The 8,688-nt window shown below is 32.2% G+C and overlaps 1 long non-coding RNA gene across 1 annotated transcript; it reads left to right on the forward strand.

The window, feature by feature from the left end:
* The first annotated feature begins 4,214 nt into the window (after positions 1 to 4,214).
* LOC134279259 (uncharacterized) lies at positions 4,215 to 6,206 on the forward strand. Its single transcript, XR_009994600.1, has 2 exons — positions 4,215 to 4,737; positions 5,233 to 6,206. It is a non-coding gene; the product is annotated as an uncharacterized LOC134279259 (long non-coding RNA).
* The last annotated feature ends 2,482 nt before the right edge of the window (positions 6,207 to 8,688 follow it).

Genomic DNA, 8,688 nt, shown 5'->3' on the forward strand with positions numbered 1-8,688 from the left:
AACACAAATTCGGTGATTTCCTGTAAGCTGAACATCATCTATCAAATCCCTACGAACTACAACACCGTTACAACCAGTGTCTCTAAGCACTGTCACAAAATGTTCATTTAACTTGCCCTTACAGGTAGGCATATCTTCAAGAGATGCACTAACGTTACACGATGAAGTGTTTACAAGGTCCATTGAATTTGACGCCATCGAAAATGTTGATGTGTTTGTAAAGGAAGTAAAAGTTCCACACTTGCCTTGTAATTCTGAGTTCTTTGTCGTAGATTCCTTTTCTGTACGATCGACGACAACATTCAATGAGTTCCGGTTCTTCTGAGTCTGGTGGCACTGAGATGCTATGTGGCCCAGTCTGTCACACTTGAAGCAACGAACTTCTTTCTTCATTGGAGTTTTCATGGGTTGAAACTTCAATCCTGGCTTCTGATCTCGCTGTTCCTGTTCTCTCGATGCCTGACTTTTTCCTGGAGAGTTCTCTTTCTTGCTAAAATGAACTAATGTCTGAATGTTAACATGCCTTGCCTCTCTAAACTGATCTGCTAAATCACACATTTCTCTGATGTTTTTCGGTATGCGTTCTTTCAAAAACAATGTCAATTCTTTGTTACACATGAACAGAAACTGATCTCTGAGTATCAAATCGTAGAGGCCATCAAAAGTCTTGTTAACTCGACCAAGTTCAATCCACCTATCGAGATAACTACCGAGACGAACAACAAACTGTGAAAAAGTTTCCCCTACCTCAGGTCTGCTCTTACGGAACTTTTGACGAAATCCATCCTCCGTCTTTTCAAACCTTTTTAGTAACGCCGTCTTCAAAGCATCATAGTCCAACGCTTTCTCCTGCGGCAACAGTGCATACACATCCAGTGCACGACCTCTGAGTAGTGCGCTCAAGTTAAATGCCCAACTGTCAACCTTCCATTTCTGTGCTGCAGCGTACCTTTCAAAACGTCTCAAATAAGAATCAATATCATCCTTAACTTCATCGAATACAGGCATTTTTGGAAACTTTGCATTACTAGAATTTTCTGATTTCGTTTCTGACTCCTTTACAGCTAACTTTTGCTCTAAGGTTTGAATAGTTTGCATGAATTTACTCTCAATCTCTTCCATACCTTTCTTTTCCTGTAGTTTGAGTTTCTCAATTTCAAGTGCTTCTCTACTGAGATGATACTCCCTGTCCTGCTTCTCTTTCTCCCTTTCCGCCGCTCGTAGCTCACGCTGATGTGCCTGTTGTTGCTGTATAAACTGCTGCAAGTCCGCACCAGTCAAGTTCAGACTCTGTCCATATTCTGCAAGTTCTTTCAGTGTCGACATTGTAATAGAACTTAACACTAACTGACTAAATATGAAAAATATTACTACAATCCAGTAGAACAACATTGATTTTCAAAACAAAAATGAAATGTGGAAAATCTTTCTCAAAAATGTGTATACTTGTATCTCAACAGATAAATTAAGTATACAAACTCAATTCATACGAAACAAAGCAACGGTAACCTAGCTTTCTCCATTTGGGGCTCCATCAATAAACCAAGTACTCACACCCTGAGACTGTCAAAATCTACAAACTCTTTGACTGCAAAATACAACAAAAATGATTAAAGAAAAAAAAACATAAGTGTAATATACAAAAATACTCCTGACTGAACAGACTAATCATCCCACTTCTGACACCAATTTGTCACGACAGCCGTCGTGCTCTGTCCAGTCAGATATAACAAGATTTTTTTTTCTATTTACAATTTTTTTTTATCTATAAATAAAATCAATAAAAACAATTTTTACAGCTATTATTTACAATAAATAGAACTTAAAGTCTCTTTTAATCCTCAATAGTATCCTAGTGTTGGCTCAGAACCACGTCCACGCAGACATGTCCCGTTTCACGACGGTCTCCCGCCAACTGGCTCCCAGTGGGTATCCCGGTCTGGTTAAGGTGGTCGCCAACACACACATGGCTAGATTGTAATTGGATTACATCAGGAACCCCTTACGGAGAAATGGTTACCGTTGAAAAAAAGTATTTATCAACTCATCTTGGACTGTACGTCAACCATTTAAAAGCTATGAAAACGTGGACCCCGGTTACCTGGTCAGCTATGCAGCGATTTAAATACCCCAAAATACAATAGGTCGTAACTGACCAATACCTGCAAAACTTAACTGAGGTTCAATAAGGTAACAAAAGTATAGAGGTCCAGTAAAGGGTAAATAAAATAAAAACCATAAACATAATGTAAATGCAATTAAAATTAAATATTGATTGTGACACTGGTATATAACCTTTGTGTTAAAAAAAGATAATAAAAACATAAAAACAAAGATTATTTCCTAATCACTTGCAACTATATAGTTCATTGCTGGATACTAGTATTTCTTTTTAGGGTTCCTCTATTTATAGTTATTTAGAGGCCTTATATGCAACTTTCTTGGATAAATCATACATATATGCATTATGTATGTTAGGGATATTCATATTACTACAGTATTTCATACATACATGTATCCAAGTACAGTTGCATAATAGTTTAATACATGTACATATTCAATTTATGAATTTGTAAATACAAGAAAAACTTTCCTGAACAAATTTTGATTGAATACTTGTAAGTTATAAGGTGTACCCACAATTAATTTTAAATTTGCTTGTGAATCAAGTATGGTAAGAGTATATTTCTTTTAATAAATAGAACAATATAAATTCTAAAACCTCTTTGATAAAATTTTTATTAAAATATGCATCATATGTTGACTCTGTTGAGAAAATTGAATTAAATTATGTAACAGTGTACTTACAGTTGCTCATATATCCTTCATTGGTGTCATTTGTAACATTTGTAACCTTTCACAGGTGATGCTCCTGTGTCCATGGTGTCACAGTTCTAAAATGAAACAATACAATCATAGTAGGTTCTACAACCAATTTTGATTCTTTTTTTTAATTACTGTATCCCAAGACTTTCTAAGAAAAAATCATGACATTAATAAAAGATTTAATTTTGCTGCAGTACATGTAGTTATTAGCATTAATTTATGATGAATGTTTATTTTATTAGCATTAAATTATGATGAATGTTTATTTCCTTACCAGATAATTTAAATATTTAAAAAAATTCTTACCTGCTTTTGCTGAAAATGAATTCTCAATGCATCGTTTCATCTTTATTTTCATAGTTCGAACTGTATTGGTACATCTAAAAATAAATTTATTATTAAAATGAAATAAATTTGCATGAATACATACCTACAAGCTAGGGCTTATCATTTTTATACATGTATTTTATTAAAGTGTGTATATATTGCTAAAGTTAATTAAAAATTATGGGTTTTTTTTCACAGTCAAACTGAATAGAGCCTTATAATATGCATGTGTTTACGTCCGTCTCTAATTTATACACACTTCCCTACATATTTTTAGCCCCCCCCCCCCCAAATAAAACACGCACACACACACACTTAACAACAATGTAGTCTGTACCCGAAAACACATATTAATTTTTCATTTCATACACACAAACTTATAAGTTACATCTTCTATTACATTCTCCTCCTAATTAATAGTTATATGATTTTCAAGAGTAAGTTAATTTGCTTTCTGAAGTAAACGCAAATTTCTACATTTGTTTTACCTTTGCCTGGGCAGAACCATTCCTATTGATTTCCGGGTGGCCGTATCCACTGCTTTTTAATGTTTTCTTCCATTTGCATCATAATGTACGTATGAGTCTTTAGAATAGATGGAATCCCTCTAGACAGACTTCATAAATTTTGTTCCAATATTTCACAAGACCTGTCTCTTTCATTTTCATTAATTGATTGATGACTTACTTTGTCACTCACAACTTAAACATCATTTTCTCATTGTTTATTTTCCTGGTGTCTGATTTGCCACATGTTGTTAGAAACTTCTTTTGACAGGAGAGCCAACCATTTTTTGTCTTCAGTGCAAAAGAGTCAGCAAAGGGAAATAACTCTTTGTCAATTTTCATGAAAAGTGATGATTTCAGGCGAATGGAAAACAACATTTAACTGATTTACCCACCTCAAATCTTTTTGTATCTTTTAGATCTAAGTTCTATCTTACTGAAAAAAACTTTTTTATAAGTTGAAATTGCCTGCAAAAATTTCTATGCACGTGGAGAAATAGGTACCTTTGTATTCATTTTATGACAATCTTCGTGTAAATTGATCTGTATTATATTAAGGTAAGGTTTGCGTTAACAGGGAGATAACTCTTGCGAATCACCAAAGCGTTTGAAACAGGCGACTTTAAACCAGCGATGCTAAGCATCTCGGTAACGAATTTCCTCTGTCATACTTGATGTTTGTTGTCGCTTATTGTTAGGACTAAAAACAAAGGACGTTTTCAGGAGAAAGTCTTATAACAAATCAAAGCATAGGAATCTTAAAAGCCTTTGAGATTAGCGTGATGCATGTGGATGAACCAATAAAGGAGGACTTGTTTATTTTCGATACGGAATGTGGCAAGTTGTAGGCCATTCCGATCAGAAGAAAGTTATCGACGCATTGTGCTGTTGTGTGTTTCTCGCTTCACCACTACACTAAAATTTTAAGTGAGAATGGGAAGGAAAAAAGAAAAGACCTGAGAGTATCCTGTAAAGTATTATGCTTTATGCAGTCCGAACAGGGAAGAAAAGTCACGGTGCATTTGACCATGTCCAATGATGATGTTGACAGTTTGACTGTTGATAGTATTTTCATCAGGTAATTATTTAACTATTCATTTTACTGAAAGTTATGAATGATCTTCTGACTACAGATTTAAAAACGATGAATAAACGGTACAAGGATGTCAGGATGTGGCTAATATCCCAACATTGCCAAAAAATAAAAATGCATTCATTCAAGAAATTATGAAAAAAATCCTTGCTTTTTAGGCCTAATATTTGTAACATTATTGGAACAGGTATTCAATTGTTCAAGTTACCTTTTAAATGAGGTTTGATTTTAATTAATATCTCATTTTTTAATTAATACAAATTGTGCATGACAAGAACATTAATTTTCTTGATCAAGCATTTGCATTTCACTAATTCAATCTACATGTATAAATTGTACAATAATTTCATATTGATTCTTCATTGATTATATTGGAAATTTCATTTCATTGAGTGAATGAAATTCAGTCCAATTCCTTATGCAATTCCAAAAATGCAATTCCTTAAATGTTATTGTAAAAATGAACACATATGATTTCAGATCAATTGGGTCATTAATTGGAATAGATAAGAACAAAAAAAAGTACTTCAGTGTTTCCTTAAAAGATTTGTGCCATCAATCAAAGTAGAGGTCATCCCATATCAGCTCAAGAATATTAAAGAAAGTTGGATGGATCAAGCTAAGATGTTGAACCAGACATGGCAAAGTCAATGGAGATTTGGAAAAGAAATGATGATTTGTTGTACCCAATGCATATTTTTTATATGTCTATAGATTATAGAAAAAAATTTAATGTTGAACAGCATCCTATCTACCTGGTAGTATATACATGCTGTTTTCAATATATTTAGAAAATACATGTATGTGTATGTGATGATTGCAGTGCATGCTCTGTTTGTCCATCTTTGAATTTGTTTTCAGTAAAATAAATGTATACATTAAGGTATTAATTGAAGGTTGCTTTTGTCTACACTTACAAGTAACAAGTTTCTTAAAAGGGTTATTTTGTAAAATTGCAAGGAAATTAATACACGAACAATTAAATTTAATATTTTTATTCATTAAATTTTGTTCTTACCAGGACCTAATATGCTCAAATAAGTATTTCTGAAAACTGATGAGTTTTGTAAATAAAGCTGCAGTGAACATTTAACAGTTTAAAATATGACACTTGGAAATTGAAAGGTTGTTAATTTAGTAGGAATGATAAGACCAGTTTAGTAATCAACTAAAATTAAAATCTTTCACAAATACATGTAGTTTATTTTAAAATTGTTTACATTTATAATCTTTTAATTTTTTTTCTGTATTTTGATTTTAAAAAGGAGAAAAAATTGTTATATTTAAATTATTATTTCATGGATATCAAGGAGATATATCTATCACTGTAACATTGTTTCTTTTTCCCTGTTCTTGACAAATATTTATGACAGTGTTATGCCATTTTGCAGAATTTGCCTTTTCTCTGAAATCAGAAGTACTCTGTAAACTCATTAAAGTATGAATTGATGTCACTTAGAATTCATCTTTATTTTGTTCTGTCTGATATTTCAATTTAGATTCTCAGACTACCTAATCCAATGATTGAGCTAATGTCCATGAAGTGTAGAAATAGGCCATCTTTAAGATATGTTTGGTTGTCGGCCTCTCCAGACCGACTGACTAAACTGACCAGACTGAAATTTTTTTTTCAATGCAGGGCCGTATTTTTTCTTTTTATTCCTCTTATTCCCCCTAAAGAAATGTTGTTGAAGATTTTCTCACCTACCGACCCAATAATTTTACCCAGAGTCAAGAGAGGGCAAACAAACATTACTTTCAAGATAGCATTTCTACTCTTCGAAGTAAAGAAATCATTTAATTATATAAACAGCAGCTTCGTGGATGCAATGCTTACAACATTTCACTCAAAAGATGGCATACATGTATAATGATAGTCACGAGACATAACTGAATAGAGATATTTTGCTACGAAGATGTCTAGAAATTACTACATGTTGGAATAACTAAATCAGCATGAGGTCAAATACAGAGGCTTTTAATTGGGTTAGTTGCAACATGTTCTGAAGTATGTTTATAAACATATACATGTACTTCTAAAGGTGTTGCAGTATAATTCATGGACAATTTCATCAGAATATTCAGATGTAAAGATTGCCATAAATACTAGATTTCTTCCATGGAATAAATTTTTAGACCATCTTGTAGCACAGAAGGAGTTTTATTTTGAATATTTTTGGCCAAGTTTTGCTTAAAAACAATATCAAAAATACATTTAGTCTTTAACATTCACCATGACAAGGTGATATCAATGTTGTCTTTATAAGTGTAGAAAAGGCCTGATTTTTGTGTTCCGAACCCATAATATAGCCCCTGTTTCCATGGAAATAATATTGGGGACATACATATTTTTTTGGTTCAAATTATTTAAAATGATCAAATTAATAACTTCATGGAATTTGATGGAATCGGTAGATATGTAAAACGTTGATTTTTATATTTTTGTTGCCATGGCAACGGTTTCACTTTATCAAGGAAAATTGAAAAATCTTCTTTTTTACCCAAATTTTCACATTTTTGATAACGGAAAATTAATAGTTTAAATAATAGAAGCATGAATTATACTAATTCAGGTCATTTTAATTATAAAAGTTTGATAATTAATAAAATAAATCAATTTTTTCAATGAAAATAATATTCGAGGTGAAATATGAAATACGTTAAATTTGGCGTCTTTTACTAAAAAAATGGGACGGGCAATATCTTTGAAAATCATATTAAATGATGAAGCTAATCTCCCTGAATAAATTGATATATGGCATGTGTGCATATTAAAAAAAATAAAAGTTGGAGGGAGACGCAAACCTTACCTTAAGAGCCATTCTCTGTAATGACTTGAAATTTTATATAGGAGCTGTGGCACGCATAGTCTCAGAATTTCTCCAAACTCTCTATGATAAAAATCATTGATACCCTAAACTGAAATCAGGCAAAAATTGGTTGCTATGCTTTATAGTTTCCATGGCAACATGTCTTAAAGTTCGAAAAATGACATTTTTAAACATGTTTAGAGCCCCATAGTTAACATTTGCGGCAAAGCAAACTATGGGCGATGACTGTTTCCAAAAGTTGAAGGTCAGATGTCTCAAATGCATGATAAACATGTTTGGTAAATCAACTATTACATACGTTACTATGGTAACAAAGTAATCGAAAGTAAAAAAAAATATTCATTGAATTTTATAGAGTCATACATGTAAAAATAAAAAGCAATTATAGGATGAAATGTGACCAAATAACAGAAAAAAGAGCCTTGAAACATATACCAAGAACAAAATATGATATTTCATTTTGGTTGGCAATGGTTGCCAAGGTTTTTATACCACAGATAGCCTTCAAAGTAACATTCTGTATGTTTAAATCTGATCCTATCTTTTAAAAAAGCACATTTCCTCATAACTAATGATCAATTTTTAAAGATGTTGGTGTGTTCCTAGTTTTCCCATTTGAAAAAATTCAGATTAGATTCTTTAAATAGAGCGTTGCTATGGAAATAAGCAGAAAATATATGCTTAAAAACCTTAAAAATATTTTCTTTCCTTGGATACGTACCCTTAAATGTAGATTCCCAAAACTTTTATGATTGATATTTATTAACAGCTTACCTGACTTTTAATTTTGACTATCATCCAATCTCTAAGTGGATGCAAGAAGTTGGCACACAGGGTTTAATATTGATATAAAGTTCACAAAATCGAACATTTTCCCTTCTTGGTAACCATAGCAACAGTGTTGTTTTCTTCATCAAATTTTATCAATATATGATATTCAACTTCAGTTCTAACAGATAAATACTATTCAAGCTGAGTCATTTAATTTGTTTCTTGATTAAATGGCAATTTAATTCTTAATGCAGCGAAAAATAATTCACTTTTAAGCACTGGTACTTTGTTTCCATGGTAACACTGCAAAGTAGCAATTATACCCAATTTTTCT

The sequence above is a fragment of the Saccostrea cucullata genome, unplaced genomic scaffold (assembly GCF_032062105.1).
Source record: "Saccostrea cucullata isolate Sc308-1 unplaced genomic scaffold, CSIRO_AGI_Scuc_v1 ctg1592, whole genome shotgun sequence".
NCBI classification, from domain to species: domain Eukaryota; kingdom Metazoa; phylum Mollusca; class Bivalvia; order Ostreida; family Ostreidae; genus Saccostrea; species Saccostrea cuccullata.